At 40.5% G+C, this 15,865-nt stretch overlaps 1 long non-coding RNA gene across 1 annotated transcript; it reads left to right on the top strand.

The window, feature by feature from the left end:
* Positions 1–3,120: 3,120 nt before the first annotated feature.
* Positions 3,121–9,741, top strand: LOC148042534 (uncharacterized). The gene is made up of 2 exons (XR_015695178.1): positions 3,121–3,301; positions 9,482–9,741. It is a non-coding gene; the product is annotated as an uncharacterized LOC148042534 (long non-coding RNA).
* The last annotated feature ends 6,124 nt before the right edge of the window (positions 9,742–15,865 follow it).

Raw genomic sequence — 15,865 nt, 5'->3', positions numbered from 1 at the left:
TACTCCACAAGGGGGCTCCTTTTTCACAAGGGGAAAAATCCAACATTAGAAATTACATTTGGTCTGGACATTTCCCCCCTGTAAATATTATTATACATAAATTATAACATAGCTGTAATGAGCCATGGTGGTGCCGTGGTTAGAGTGCAGTACTGCAGGGTTCTGCTGGCTGCTGGCTGCCTGCAATTTGGAAGTTCAAATCTCATCAGGCTCAAGGTTGACTCAGCCTTCCATCCTTCCGAGGTCAGTCAAATGAGGACCCAGATTGTAGGGGGAAATAGGCTGACTCTGTAAACTGATTAGAGAGGGCTGTAAAGCACTGAAGTGGTATATAAGTCTAAGGGCTATTGCTATTGCTAATTAACATTAGGCTAAAATGCTGGCATAGTTTTAGAATCATGCAAATACTTGAGAAAGCTATCTGGAAAAATGCTTGGGAAAAAAGAGAACTAGATCATTCAAGCTAGAATGAGGATTTAAATAACAGTTTAAATTCCTGTTCAGTGGTAGAACTCACTGAATTATACTGGCTATCCATTACCTTAGTTTAACCTACCCCATAGTTTTTAAGAAGATATAATCAAGAAAGAAAAACATTGTGGATTACCTTTACTTTCTTTACCTTTAAAGAAAATATGTAATTGTATTAAAATAAATGATGCAAAATGCAGCATAAGCAGGTATATTGCACGAGGCAAGAAAAAGGAGTGTTATATACTTTTGGAAATATATTCAATATATAGGCTTGAAGAATGGAGGCAAGTGACAAAAAATGGGTAGCAGTAATCCGAAACGGAGAAAATGACTGGTAAGAAGGTTTCTTGTGCCGTGAATCCTTTGCATTCAGCAAATGAAAAAGAATTGTGATTTTAGCAGTGTGTTTTGAGAGCTCTTGGGCAATTGAAGATATTCTCCTTTGTAGAAGCAAGAGCTCTTACGTGCTCAGAGGAGACAAAGAGCTGTTTATTTGGATGGGGTGTGTATGGGACAAGATGTCCTGGCGCCTGCAATAGTTCATAATGTCAAGTGCCTCTTAAATCAACCAAAGTTTTGACAGAACCGCCAGAAAAGAATCAACGTGGTTTCGGGATGTTGATTGGCAAACATGTATATAACTCTTAGCCTTAATAACTCAATCAATCAGGACCTTGGAGATCTTCTAGTCCCAGTCCCTGTTCATGAAGGAGACCCAACACCATTTCAGATATGACTGTCTTCTAAAAATCTCCAGTGATGAAGCACTCACACCTTCTGAAGGCAAGCTCTTCCAGTGGTTCATTGTCCTCACTGTTTAAAAGTTTCTCCTTAATTCCAGGTTGCTTCTCTCCTTGATGAGTTTCCAACCATTGTTTCATGTCCTGCCTTCTGATCCATTGAAAAATAAGTTGTCCCCATCCTCTTTCTAGCAATCCCTCAAATACTTGAATATACTGAAAGGTAAAGGTTCCCCTTGCATATATGTGCTAGTCGTTCCCGACTCTAGGAGGGCAGTAGTCATCTCCGTTTCAAAGCTGAAGAGCCAGCGCTGTCCGAAGATGTCTCTGTGGTCATGTGGCCAGCATGACTAAATGGCGAAGCTGCATGGGACCGTGGCATGACAAAACCGCGCTCCACTAAAGCGCGCCCGATTAAACCGCGTCGCTGACGTCATCAGCAGGGTGACAACAGCGACCACGGAGAAAAAAGGGCACTTTAAATAGTGCTTTGAAAGCAAGCCGATTCAAGTTAAGGTAAGGGTTAGGTTTAGAGTTAGGTTTAGGGTTAGGTTTAGGGTTAGGTTAAGGGTTAGGGTTAGGGTTAGGGTTAGGGTTAGGGTTAGGTTAAGGGTTAGGATTAGGTTTAGCGTTAGGTTTAGCGTTAGGTTTAGGGTTAGGTTTAGGGTTAGGTTAAGGGTTAGGTTTAGGGTTAGGTTTAGGATTAGGTTTAGGGGGGTTAGGTTTAGGTTTAGGGGTTAATTTTAGCTTTAGCGTTTACAGCGTGCTTTTTTCTCCGCGCTGTTGTCGCGCTGTGATGACGTCAGCTACGCGGTTTCGTCGAGCACGCTTTAGTCGAACGCTGTTTTGTGGTGGAACTGCATGGAACACTGTTACCTTCCTACCAAAGGTGGTTCCTATTTTTCCTACTCACATTTTTACATGCTTTCGAACTACTAGGTTGGCAGAAGCTGGGACAAGTAGCAAGAGCTCCCTTCATTATGCGGTGCTAGGGATTCCAACCACAGAACTGCCAACCTGGAATACAGTAGCCAAACTCAAATCCTGCATATATTTTAGTCTCCAGGCCTTTAATCATCTTACTTGTTCATCTCTGCACTTTTCCCAAAGTCTCCACATCTTTTTTGTAATGCCGTGACCAAAACTGGATGCAGGATTACAGGTGTGGTCTTACTAAGGCTTTATAAAGCAGTACTAATACTTCAGATCAGGGGTAAAATCCTTCCGGTTTGGCCCAGTTCAGCCAAACCAGTAGGGATGATTGTCCTTGGTTCTGCGAACTGGTAGTAAAAAATAAGCTTCTGAGGATTGCGCGACTCAGCTGTGATCGTTGGAAGCTTTTTATCTGCTTTTTAAAGCATTTTTTTCCTGCAGGTTTGGGCAAACAGGGAGGGGAAAATGCTTTAAAAAGCTTTAAAAAAATAGTTGAAAGTGAAAAAAAAGTTGGCCATGCCCACCCAGTCACATGACACCCCCCACCAAGCCACGCCCATAGAACCGTTGGGGGAGGGAATTGGATTTCACCACTGCAACAAAGATACAAACTAACAAGCGAACATTCCTGAAACCAAGCAAATTGCTCTTAAGAGCATAAGATCTGGCTGCAAAACTACAGATGGCCACTAGGTGGAAGCAATAGTTTAGAATGTTCTGTATCTTCTAGTCATTTGGATTTTTGCACCCAGATTTGTTATGTCTGATCCTTGCATCAACAGTAACACAATTGTGGGAAAGGAAACATTTGACAGTTCAGCTGCTGAATCAACACAACCATTGCTGCTGGTCTGACTGCGTCCAGCTCTGCCAACACACTTGCCAACTGCTCCCCCCCTTCCTTTCTATCGTTCTTAACTATCTTACGTCTCTCTTTGTCTTGCAAATTACTGTTTTTGTTTTGGAAAAGATTTCCCTGTGAGATTTGCATAAGCCCGATCCTTCTGTCACCAAATGAGCAGCATTTCTACCAACTATTGAAACCTGAGAGAGTGAAGTGGATATCCAGGGACTGACAAATGCCAGAGAGACTTTTTGTTTTTGCTGTAAACAAGAAGAGAATTTCATGAAAGTAAACTGACCAGAAATCCCAGGTGATTTACTATGCATGTAATACACCCTTTTTATAAAGAGTTTTTAATTTTTATTCTCTTACATACAGGTATACATTCACCTAGTTACTATTCGTATTTACCTTTATCACTTTTACATATTTATTTTTTCCTTATAAAAGGTTAAAATATACATTCTGGGTTGCTTTGCTTGCCATCCCATACACCTAGTTTTATGTTATCACCCCCTTATTTTTCCTTCTTTTCACCCTCCCTCCCTCCCTCCCTTCCTCCTCTCCTTTCCCTTTCCTTCTTCCCTTGCCTCTCCCCGACTCCTCTCTTTCTCTTCCTCCTCCAATCCTCTCTCCTTCTCTTTCTGTCCCTTCCTCTCCTTTCCTCTTTCTTCCTTGTGATAAACTTTATTGGCCAGTAGGGAGCGCCCTTGTTTTAGTTCAGCTCTACTTGCTTCAGCAGAAGAAAAGATGAGAATGGTGCTGAGTGTGTGTTCGAAATACAGTGAGGCCATCCTGTCCTTGTCTGGCATCACTAAACTGTACTTCTAAGAGAGGTCAGCAGCCACACTTACAGTCAGGTGATTTAAGGCAAAGACAGTTTAGTAGAGATGGTGCATCTAGAAGGCAAGAGCTTCACTTCATTATTGATCAAAAGGTGGCTAAAATCAATGTTTTTTTAAAAAAAAAATCAGTTTTTTAAATTTAAATTGGATTTTTTAAAAATTTAAACCTTTTTTTATTTTCATTCAATTTATTTTAATAAAATGCTTTTGAAGTAAACATCTATATATAAAGATAGTGTTCTATTTAAGATGCATTCATAATTTAGTTTATTCAGCACGAATGGAGTTTCGTTTTGTAGCATGAGGCTGTATATTCTGCAATATTGGGACAGTCGGTGAGTCACCAGCAGGTCAGCGGAGGAGCCGCTGCAGGATGGAGATGACAGCTGCTCTTTAAAAATTATGATTTAAACCAAGTTGATTTAAATCAAGCCTTTTTCCTAGGGATTTAAAACATGATTTAAATCGTGATACAAATCGACTTGATTTAAATGGAATCCACTCTGATTTATATGAACTTTCAGAGAATAGTTGATTTGAGAATAATTAGTTGATTTGTTAATTCTTAAGTTCCAATCATTTAAAAATTAGTTATTAGTTTAAAATCGTAACCTAAGTGCAAACAAAAAGTAAAAAAAACAACCCTGTCTTTAAATTAATAAAAGCAAATATTTTAGAGGGTCTGTTCTTCCCTGTTTTGGAAAAAAAATGCAGATTGGTTGCAAGCCGAAAGAAAAATGCTGGGAATAAAGAAAAGAAGCTCTCTATTTATTTGGTTTCCAGATGCTTCAGTGACAGCAGCATGTTTCTGGAATGTCTGTATGGATTTTTATAGGGTTTGGTGATTGAGATGCTCCAGGGGGTTGTGTAATGTAGTGAGCCTTGTGTCTTTTACTATTTCAATGGTGATGGGTTAATCCCAGCCCTAACCCTAAAGATCCTGTCCTGTCCTTTGTGGTGATGGTGTAAAATATTAAACCCATAAACTCCAACCTGGGGGAGTTAGGCTGAAAGCGTTTTGTTTATGAATAGGCTGGCCTGGATTTCTTAATGAGCACAAAATTTCCATCTCCAAAGACTTCAGGGTTGTGCTTGATCTATTATCTTGTCCATTTTCTTTTTCTCTCCAAAAAAGATTGCAAATTTGCCTTCCATTGTCATTTTTAAGAAATTCTTGAGCATTTCCCTCTATCAGCTTCTTTAGCACCTTCAAAATTATCTTCTGATTTTATTTAAATTTAGTAAATTCAAAATTTATGGAATTCCAGAAGTACACAGTCACTTCCCTATAATGTTCCTGTCAAATTTACATCCTCAACTTGATCAATATCTATGCAAAAATCCTTCTGTGTCTTCTTTATTTTGAAAGAAAAAGAAATCGGAAAGCATAAGGACTCAGGAAGAGATAGAATGCCTGACAGAATTTGCCTCCCAACAGAAGTTGGGAGACCCCCCCCCCCACCCAGACTGTTACTTTAACCTTAAAACACAGAACATAGAATCATAGGGCTGAAAGAGTCCTCAGAGGTCTTTAAGTCCAAGTCACTGTTCACGGCAGGAACATTTATACCACCCTGATCAAATCCGGTCTATTTTGGGAAACCTCCAGTGATGGAGCATCCACAACTTTGGGAAGCAAGCTGTTCTAGTGATTAATTATTTTCACTCTCTGAACATTTCTCTTTAATTCTAGGTTGGCTCTTACTTTAAAAAAATCTTCTTCTCCTGCCCTTTGACACTTCGGACAATAAGTCAATCCCCTCTTCTCTGTAATAGCCCCTCAAGTACCAGAAGACAGTCATTATATCACCCCTTTGAATGACATGGGCTTTCCTTTGGGATAGTATCATCCACAGTTGATGGAGTTTGGTTTTGAAAGGCATCACCTCCATCTTCTTTTGGAGAAATCAATAATATTGCTGATTCCGTTCAGTGGTGGGTTTCAAATCCCGTTCCAACCGGTTTCACTCCGGTAGGGTTGGAACAGGGCCGGCAGCGTCCTCATGGACGTACGCACATGCGCGCGGTCCACGTGTGTCTTAGCGCCTCCACGACGCTCCACAACACCAGCTGCTCCACAGAGCATCGCACAGGTGCTTTATGTGCCATGCACCTGTATGGAAGCACAGAAACCTTTAAACGCCAGTAAGGAGCTGAGGCGGGCAGGTGGGCCCTCCGGCGCACCATACCAGAACAGTATCATGTGATCTGGGCTGGCTCCAGTATGCCCGTACCGGGGCGTACCGCCTATAACCCACCACTGCTTCCATTGGTTCTTCCAAATGCTTTCACTCAGATGTTTTCTATAGCTGTGCAAAGACTCTTAGTGGCACTGGCATCCCATCAGTTTTCATGACACACCTGGCCAGGGTGTGTTGAAAAACTTCCCCTCTGAACCCTCCAATGTAGCTGTAAGCCGGCAAACAGCTTCTGGAGTTGAACTCCGAAGCTATCTGCGTGCCAAAAGCTGGGAGGGGACGGCTGGCAATCTATTTGGGGTTGAAGAAGCCACCATTTTGAAATTCACCTTTCAAAGAGAGAGTAAGAGAGAGTCTCTTCTTAATCATCTTCAGCAACTTTTAATATTTTTAAAGTCAACTTAAAAAGAGGCTTTCTCTAGCTACAGCCTGCTATGCCTTTTTGAAGACTTGCGCCATTTTAGGGATTTCTTTTTGACTCAAAGAACAAGGAAGAAAGCAGCTAAGGCAAGCCAAATAAGGAAGAAAAAAAAAGCTGACAGAAAAAGATAAAGATTGAAACCTGTGATTTTAGTTTATTATTGCAATAACTGGTAACTTGATCTTCTTAACTTCAGGTGGATAAAATCTGATTCTGATTAAAAGAGGAAGCCAAGATGGTGGAGCTAAGTATTAGAGATATATTTAAAAGGTCTCTAAATAAAATACGCCAATTTGTTGACCAGCTGTTCTCTGATGATAAAAAAATCCCTTCAAATTACTTCTGAGATACAAACATGTGGAAAATGTTATCAAACTGCCGAGGCAATTTCATAAGTAGCTGAAAATGCAGAGGAATTTATTGCAGTTTTGGAAGAACCTGATATTAACTTTCACTACTATGGTTCAAATGTAAGCCTTTCAATAGAACTGAAAGAAGAGCGTCCAGAAAAAAGACAAATTTGGGACTTTCTCTTTAAGGACATTAACAAGGTTGAGGATCTCATGATAAAAAGAAAGGCCTATAAAACTTTAATAAAATTTGCAGAGAAGAAAAATATTTTACTCCATGAAGACAAGCTGGAAGGAGTGACTTAAACTTAATGAGTTAACTGGAATTAGGATGGATTTTCCTGCTTGATACGTACAACTAAAAGAAACATTTAACCCCAAATTTGAAAATGTGTGTGTGTGTGTGTGTGTGTGTGTGTGTGTGTGTGTGTGTGTGTATGTATATGTATATGTATATGTATATGTATATGTATATGTATATGTATATGTATATGTATATGTATATATGTTGTATTAGTGCTGATAAATAAATAAAGGGAGACTAGTATAGATCTATTTCAAGCTATTTAGCTCTCATCAACTAGCCATACCCTTACTGGGATTCGAACCTGTGCTTCCTCCCATATTTGGGCATACCGGGGGTTGTAACTCTAAACAGATATATAGGTTTGTGTGTGTGTGTGTGTGTGTGTGTGTGTGTGTGTGTGTGTGTGTATGTATGTATGTATGTATGTATATAGAGCCCAGGTTCAAATCCCAGTAAGGGTATGGCTAGCTGATGAGAGCTAAATAGCTTGAAATAGATCTATACTAGTCTCCCTTTATTTATTTATCAGCACAAATAAAAAATCACAAATATAACAAAGGCAACAGTAAAAATATTGGGTTTCTGTCGTGATGGACTCTTGTGACGAGCCGATTGACAGATGATGGAAGCAGTTAGCTTCCTCCCATAATTGGGGCTTACCAGGGGTTGTAAAAATCTTATATATATAATTTCTTAAAGTAGGCAAAAGAGATTGAAAATGTATTTGAGAATAAAAGTTGTGAAAAGTTAAAGAAAATGATGTACCAGTTTAAAGAAAAACTCTCTGTTAAAAAGGATGCCTATAAAAAATATTATTCTATAAGGCAATTTGGAGAAAGGAACTAAATGTAATACTAAAGTTTAAAGCTTGTATGTTAAAAAGTCAGGGGAAAAGATGTATTTTTCAGCAAGGTCAAAAAATGTGAAAGAATACAATGAATTTTGTAAATAAAAATGGTGACAGGTCACAAAGAATATTAGCTGAAAATAGAAATACACATTATTTCCATAGCAAAAGAAATAAAGTAGGTATGGTTAAATTATTTAATTTAAATAGGAAAATATGTTCTTAATTGGATATCACTTGTGAGGGAAAAAAATGAAACATTGGTTTTGTTGATGAGAAAGATTTGGTGTAATAGGAATGGCTAGTTATATGTTAATGTGTAAAAGTAAAAAATTGAGGTTGGAGTGTGTTTATCTTGTTGGAAATCAATGCCCCATTTCTTTCTTTCTCTCTTTCCCCTTGTATCTCTCACTCCTTTTTCCCCACTCCCTTTCCCTCCCTTAATTTCCTATGATTTCTTCTCTTCTTTGTGTTTTATGTAATAAAAATAAAACCTTAATAAAATAGTGCTCCCTTTCCGTTGCTTACATTTCTTTTAAACAAACAGTATCTCTCTAATTCTGATTGTCCTCCCTTAATGACCATTCATCCAACAACTGTCCAAAGTTACAACAGCACTGAAAAAAATGAACTTATAACTGATCCTAGCGCTTAAGAATTGTTTCACTGTCCAGTCATGTAATCAATATTCAGGTGCTCGGGGACTGGCTCACATTGACACTTGTCACATTGTTTCATAGTCATATTTTTCTGCATTTGTAATCTTCCTCCACTTGCATTTCCTCCCTATATATCTCCTCCTCCTATCTTCAGTCTACAGTAGTGGCCAAAATTGTGGAAACCTTTTGGGAAAATGTATTTTGAGGTTTGATGGCTAATAACACCATTTTTGGGGGGAGTTTCAAGGTAATTATATTCCACTGCTGGAATGGCCTGGTAATAGCCCAGACCTTAACCCAACTGAAAATCTATGGAGTCAACTAAAGAAACTTGTTAGTCAGAAGAACTCAGCAATAAAACCCAAAATCATTCCATCTTGGTTTTACGTTATCACAGCTGCAGAGCTGAAAAACTTGGTTCACTCCATGGGAAGACATTGTATTTCATGCTAAAGATTACCCAACTAAGAATTAACTGACATGGTGATAATTTTTGTATGTCTCATTTTTTCTATGGTGATAATTTTTGTATATCTCATTTCACTTTTCTTCTTTATAACTGCTATTTTAATAGCAAATCCTTCAAAAAAGTTATTGCATTACATTCTTGATTAAATTATTTTTCCATTGATATATAATTTTAGGCACTACTCCCCCCCCCAAAAAAGTGGTGTTATTAGCTAGTTTTAGTAAATACACTTTTCCCCAAAAGTTTCCACAATTTTGGCCACTACTGTATGCCCTTTCGATTGCCCTGTACAACATGGCTAAGATGAAGAGGACATTATATTCTTCTGCTGCTGCCTTTGTCGGTCCCAAGCTGATTTTTATTCTGTTCTTCTTTCTCCTCCTCCTCCTTGCAGGGGCTCTGTTGGCATGAACTCACTGCCAGCTCCCCAGCTTAAAATGGAATGTGAGAAAAATCTTGGAAGATGGGGACGAAAGGTGCTGTCTTGGGAATGATCAGATAAGCAGGGAAGGAGCCTTCAATGGGCAAAGAAAGAAACTTGGAAAGGACCTGCCCTTATTAATCAGGCAATAAAAAGAGAAGGTGGGAAATGTGTACTTTGAAACGTGCAAGTTTCTGTTAATGTAGCCTTACAATAAAATATAATCAGCTCGTTTTGTTGTGCTCATATTTTTGGTTGGTCTACTTGGGAGGCTGACATTGGGTCTGTCCCATTCAGCTCATTACACATTTCCATGTGTGCACCTTGTCTGAGCACTAGGCTCTGCACATCACACACAGATCATTACCTCCTCTTGGCTGCTGGTTGTGGTCTTGCAAAGCAGCCCACCTACCTTAATGCACCAGGAGTTTCTTTTGCTGTTTAATCCAGTGGGATAATCAACATCAAGCCGGTTCTCATAGAAATTGCTGGCACCCACTCAGGCCAAAATAAGTGTTGTGGCCCACCCGCGGAGCTGCCGGCAGACTCAGAGAGTGAGGAGGTTGGGGAGGGACATGGGCCAGTCCTGGAGTCTGGGGAAAGCTCTGATGGGTGCTCTGCATCATAGGCAGAGATGGGGCCAGGGCCGTCCGATAATTATCAGCTACTTTCAGAGTCGGAGGTCAGTGGGTCAGAAGAACAGCTGGAGCCTGTTCCCAATGTGCACATGTGCAGAGCTGTCAGGAGAAGGGAACAACTAAGGAACAGGGGTCAACTTGTGGGTAAAGGCACAAGTGGATGCTGAATGGCCCCTTCCATAGGGAATAAATAAGAGCAAAAGGGGAATGGTGTTTGCAGGAGGCAATTTGTTCATTTATTATTGTGAAGATTTCCTTATCTGAGTTCGTGCCTCACAAAGACTATTTGCCAGGTATTTCATTGTACAGTGTTGGAACTAAAAGCTCTTGGCCTGGCAACTCTCCAAGGACTGATAAGGTCTGTTGTTGCAATTAAACTTTGAAAGATTTATTGCCAGGACTTTTTCTGGATTTGAATGCTAGGAATCCACATTGGGGTGCAACGAGCCAGTGCGCACCCAAAATCAAACATGCGTTTCAGGAGGAGGGACATCTCCCAGATGAAAAAAATCAAGGTGGGCATGGCTGTGGATCATGACCAAGGGCTGGTTCTGACCAATTCTGGAGAACCGGTAGCAGAAATTTTGAGTAGTTCGGAGAACCGGCAAATACCACCTCTGACTGGCCCCACGCCCATCTTTTCGTGGCCTCCCGAGACCCAGCTGATTGGGAGGGAATGGGGATCTTGCAGTAACCTTCCCCTGCCACGCACACTAAGCCACACCCACCGAACTGGTAGTAAAAAAATTTGAATCCCACCACTGATCTCCATCTCTTCAAATTGCTCTCTCAGCAGCTCCATGGATGGGCTGCAACCAGCAATCAGGATCTTCCACTCAGCAGAGTCATCCCATTCAACTTCACTCTCCATCTGCTGCCTCGGACCATATGGACTTCAGCAGGGAGAAAGGGATCTCCAGCCTCTGCTGCCTTGCCCATGTTCATTACCCAGCAGGTGTTTTGGTCCCTGGTCCAGGGCATCTGTCCCTCCCTTGTGGCTGTGGATGGTTGCTTGGACTTCTCAGGTCTTGGTCTCAAGCATACACTGGTGACTTGCACTCCGGGTCCGGCTTGAGGCAGTGCCTGGTCTTCCCAAGCTGGGATCTCTCCTGGCTTCTTTTTCTTCTTCTGTGTCTTTGGCCATAGCCAACATCTTGAGGTTGACCTCCTGGTGGAATCCAGGTAGGCTGTGAGAACTGGCTTAATGTCAACCACCCCACTGCTTTAAACAGAAAAAGAAACTCCTCTCCCCAAAAGATAGTTTTACTGAAAAGCCATATGGGTACAGAAGTAGAAAAGCCGGTTCTGAAGCTTCCATGCACAAACAGCCTAGGAGAACTTTTCCTCCCCGCTTCCCCCCATTGGACCTCCCACTGTCCATTGTCCACCAATCAGTTACACTTGCTTTATTTTGGAAATGGTCTGTCTGCCAGACGATGACCTTGGGGTTGGATCTGTCTCATGCTTCCAGGTGGCATTCCACTTGCATTCCAGAGTTCCTTCTAAAAAAAACCTTACACTCCAATGCCTCCCCTCTCCTCTCCCATTTCTGTTCTCTGGTTGCAAATAGGGTTGCCTAGTGAGTCAACCATGACACCTTGATTTTCAACTCCCTTATTTTTCAGACTATAAGAAGCACTGGAATATAAGATGCACCAAGATTTTGAAAAGGTAAATTTTAAAAAAAGCTTTTGCACTCTGCAGGCCTTCCAAACCCTCCCTGTTTTTTGTGAAAAAATGTGGCATGCAGAGAGTTTGAGAGGCCTGCAAAGTGCTCCTGGAGGCTGGGGGGGGGGAGAGAAACAAGCTAAAAAATCTGCCATTTTTTCCTCGTTTTCCCCCTCCCCAGCCCCCAGAAGCACTTTGCAGGCCTCCCAAACCCTCTGTGCACCGATATTTGCAAAAAAATGGGATGCGTGGGGATGGGGTTTCAGGAGGCCAAAAATGCTGTATTCAGTGTATTAGATGCACCCAGATTTTCACCCTCTTTTTTTGGGGGGGGGAAAGGAATGTCTTATATTCTGAAAAATATGGTAAGTAAAATAATGTCATATTTCTATGTCTTCTGGTGAGTACAATTTTTAAACCCCTTGCAATGAACTTTCAGAAAAGACTTTGGTGATTGGTTATTTGTTCAGAATAGAATAGAATAGAATAGAATAGAATAGAATAGAATAGAATAGAATAGAATAGAATAGAATAGAATAGAATAGAATAGAATAGAATTCTTATTGGTCAAGTGTGACACAAGGAATTTGTCTTTGGTGCCTAAGCTCTCAGTGTACATAAAAAGACAAGATACATTTGTCAAGAATCATAAGGTGCAACACTTAATAATAGTCATAGGGTACAAATAAGCAATCAGGAAACAATCTATATCACTATAAATTGTAAGGATACAAACAACAAAGTTACAGTCCTGCAATCTTAAGTGGGAGGAGATGGGTGATAGGAACGATGAGAAGACTAATAGTAATAGTAATGCAGCCTTCGTGAATAGTTTGACAGTGGTGAGGGAATTATTTGTTTAATAGAGTGATGGCGTTCAGGAAAAAACTGTTCTTGTGTCTAGTTGTCTTGGTGTGCAGTGCTCTATAGCGTCGTTTTGAGTTGTAACAAGAGAAGTAAGATTCCCAGATTGGTATATAACTGACACAGAAGAATAACCTTCCAGCATTGGAGTATCAATCTCTTTGCAAAAAAATAAAAATAAAAATCCAGTTGTGCTGGCCACCATACAGTATTAATTTTGAAATATTTGGTATATAATTCAAAATAATTTAATTATCCACAAAATCAGTAATTTTCTGAAATGATATCCAAAATAATTTCTGTCACAAAATAAGCTACTATGGCACCCTGAGAACCACTTCTGAGCATCTCATCCAAACAGCATCACTTCTTGTTTTTAGGCTTCCTCTCTAGATTTTATCTGTGCCAACTCCAGGGGTGGGTTTCTCGCCCCGTTCCAACCGGTTCGGTTGGAACGGGGCCGGCGGCGTCCTCGTGCACGTGCGCAGTGCACGCATGCGTACTAGCATCTGTGCGATGCTCCAGCTGTTCCTGGAGGATCGTGCAGGCGCTGTATGCGTCCTGCGCATGCGTGGAAGTGCAGAACTCATCAAAACCGGGTAAGGAACGTGGGCGTGTGGGTGGGCCCTTCGCCGTTCCCGGAAGTTATTTACTTCCGGGTTTGCCGACCAACCGGTTCGCGGGGACCGCCGCAAACCGGTTGAAACCCACCCCTGGCCAACCCAAATGGCAAATCACAGAAAGAGTGATAACTTCAGAAATGCAACATAAACAGTGAGTAATAATACTCTTTAATTCTGAATGGCCCTGACTTGTCCACCTTCCTGAATTAAATCTGGATTTAGACTCCATCCATTTCGTCTCCCAGGGCATTGCTGAGCACTCTCCGTTTCTTTGGTCTCGTCATACAGGATATGAAATGCATCCCGGGCCTGTATTCCCTGTGCTCATTTGGGAGCTGATAATTACTAGCTTTCTCTAAGACGAGCTGTGGGGCTGAGAGACACAATAGGCAAGGATTGAGGGCTTGAAACTGTAGACTTTAATAATGCCACTGACAGCAAATAAGGATCTGACATGTGACTTGGATTACCAACAACAAGGGCCGCTTTGTAGTTCCATCTGCATCCTGCCAAGGTCCCATAGAGTAGTTGAAAGGACAGAACAAACTGCAGCTGCCTCCATTAAATACAAGCGTGACATAAAAGGAACCAAAGAAGTCAATTTTGTGTGTGTGTTTCTTGCAGATGAACCCACCTTGCGACTTCTGTTGCCTCACTCCTTTCGGTATTCTTGCTTTTCTCGGATCCTTTCTTCCTGCTGAGATTAAGATACTAATTAAATTAAATTTATTTATTTTTATTACAGTCTTAGACTAGAGACCAGAACAAATAAAAACACAGTATATACAGTAATGGCCAAAATTGTGGAAACCTTTTGGGAAAAGTGTATTTTTGAAGTTTGATGGGTAATAACACCACCACTTGTTTTTTGAAGTAGTACCATAAAATTATATATCAATGGAAAGACAATTTAATCAAGAATGTAATGCAACAATGTTTGTTTAGTTATCTTTATTCTATGAAAAGTTATATCCAAATAACCAGAAAAGAAAGCACAACTTGCTTAGGTTGATATCAGGTAGATTTTCCCTCATTTTCTTCATATTATAACAGCTGCTAAAAGACTTGATTCATTCCATGGGAAGATGTTGTAAGGTGTAATTCACGCTAAAGGTAACCCAACTAAGTATTAATTGACATGGTGATAATTTTTGTATATCTCATTTTTTCTACTTTTCTTCTTTATAACTGCTATTCTAATAGCAAATCCTTCATAAAAGTTACAACATTACATTCTTGATTAAACTATCTTTCCATTGATATATAATTTTATGGCACTACTAAAAAAAAGTGGTGTTTATAGCCATCAAACCTCAAAAATACTGTACATATTTCCCAAGAGCCAAGGTGGCGCAGTGGTTAAATGCAGCACTGCAGGCTACTGCTAGATCAGCAGGTCAGCGGTTCAAATCTCACCGGCTCAGGGTTGACTCAGCCTTCCATCCTTCCGAGGTGGGTAAAATGAGGACCCAGATTGTTGGGGGCAATATGTTGACTCTCTGTAAACCGCTTAGAGAGGCCTGAAAGGCCTATGAAGCGGTATATAAGTCTACTGCTATTGCTATTGCTATTATGTGAATCGGCTTGGTTTAATTTAATTTTTATTTCAATTTTTAATTTTTTTCGTTGCGCTGTGATGACGTCAAATGCGCGCTTTCGTCGATCGCGCTTTTGTGGACCGCGGTTTTGACGGGTCACAGTCTGACTATACTACAGTTGCAATCAATAAACTGTGTGGTCCGTTATAGGTTCAATACTAAAAGGGAAAGGAATAAGCAGTGCAAAGGGTTTGCCACAATTCTTATATAACATCATTACTAATTAAATGTAATAAGCAAATATATGAAGTGGGGGGGAGAGAAATTTTTGACACTTCTTGCAAAGAACAGGAATTTTGTGGAGGGGAAAGTAAATGAGGCAAAGGGGTATTTCAATCTTATTGAAAATGTCTTACCAAAATAATCTGGAAGATGCTAAGCTTTTGAGGTTTCAAACCATGCAGGAAGAAGAAGAAGAAAAAAAAAAAAGAAGGATGCTGATTGGAAAATATCTCTGCTCATTCCAAATTACCACTTTTTGTGCTGGTACATATGAAAGAAATGCTGTTGGAATGCATATCATTTTATTGATAGCAGTAAATTATGCTTCTAATTCAGTATTGATTTATAAACTTATGTAACCATTTTGCCTGCTTACAATGCAGAGGTGCCATAATTCGAAGACATATCATATACTATTGTCTACAATGCCTCAGTTCCTATTTAAATCATAGACTTACAGAGCTGGAAGGGACCTTGGAGATCTCCTAGTCTAACTCTCTGCCCAAGGCATGAATCTTTATACCACCCCAGCCGGGGTGGGTTCCTGTCAGTTCTAACCTCTTCTATAGAAGAGGTTCCACAAATCTACAGTGCCATTTAGAACTGGTTCGAGCTCCCTCCCACCGCCCATCCACACATTATCAAGATGAAGAGCAAGAGAAGCAATTCTGGGAGTTGAAGTCCACAAGTCTGAAAGCTGTCAAGTTTGAGCAAAAGTTTAGGTGTGGGAGGGTCTTGTAACTT

This window comes from Thamnophis sirtalis, unplaced genomic scaffold (genome assembly GCF_051295495.1).
Source record: "Thamnophis sirtalis isolate CommonGarterSnake01/CBP01778 unplaced genomic scaffold, rThaSir2_p1.2 scaffold_15, whole genome shotgun sequence".
Lineage (NCBI taxonomy): Eukaryota > Metazoa > Chordata > Lepidosauria > Squamata > Natricidae > Thamnophis > Thamnophis sirtalis.
Note: the sequence above shows the minus strand (reverse complement) of the source record. Positions and strands in the feature narration are given on the sequence as shown.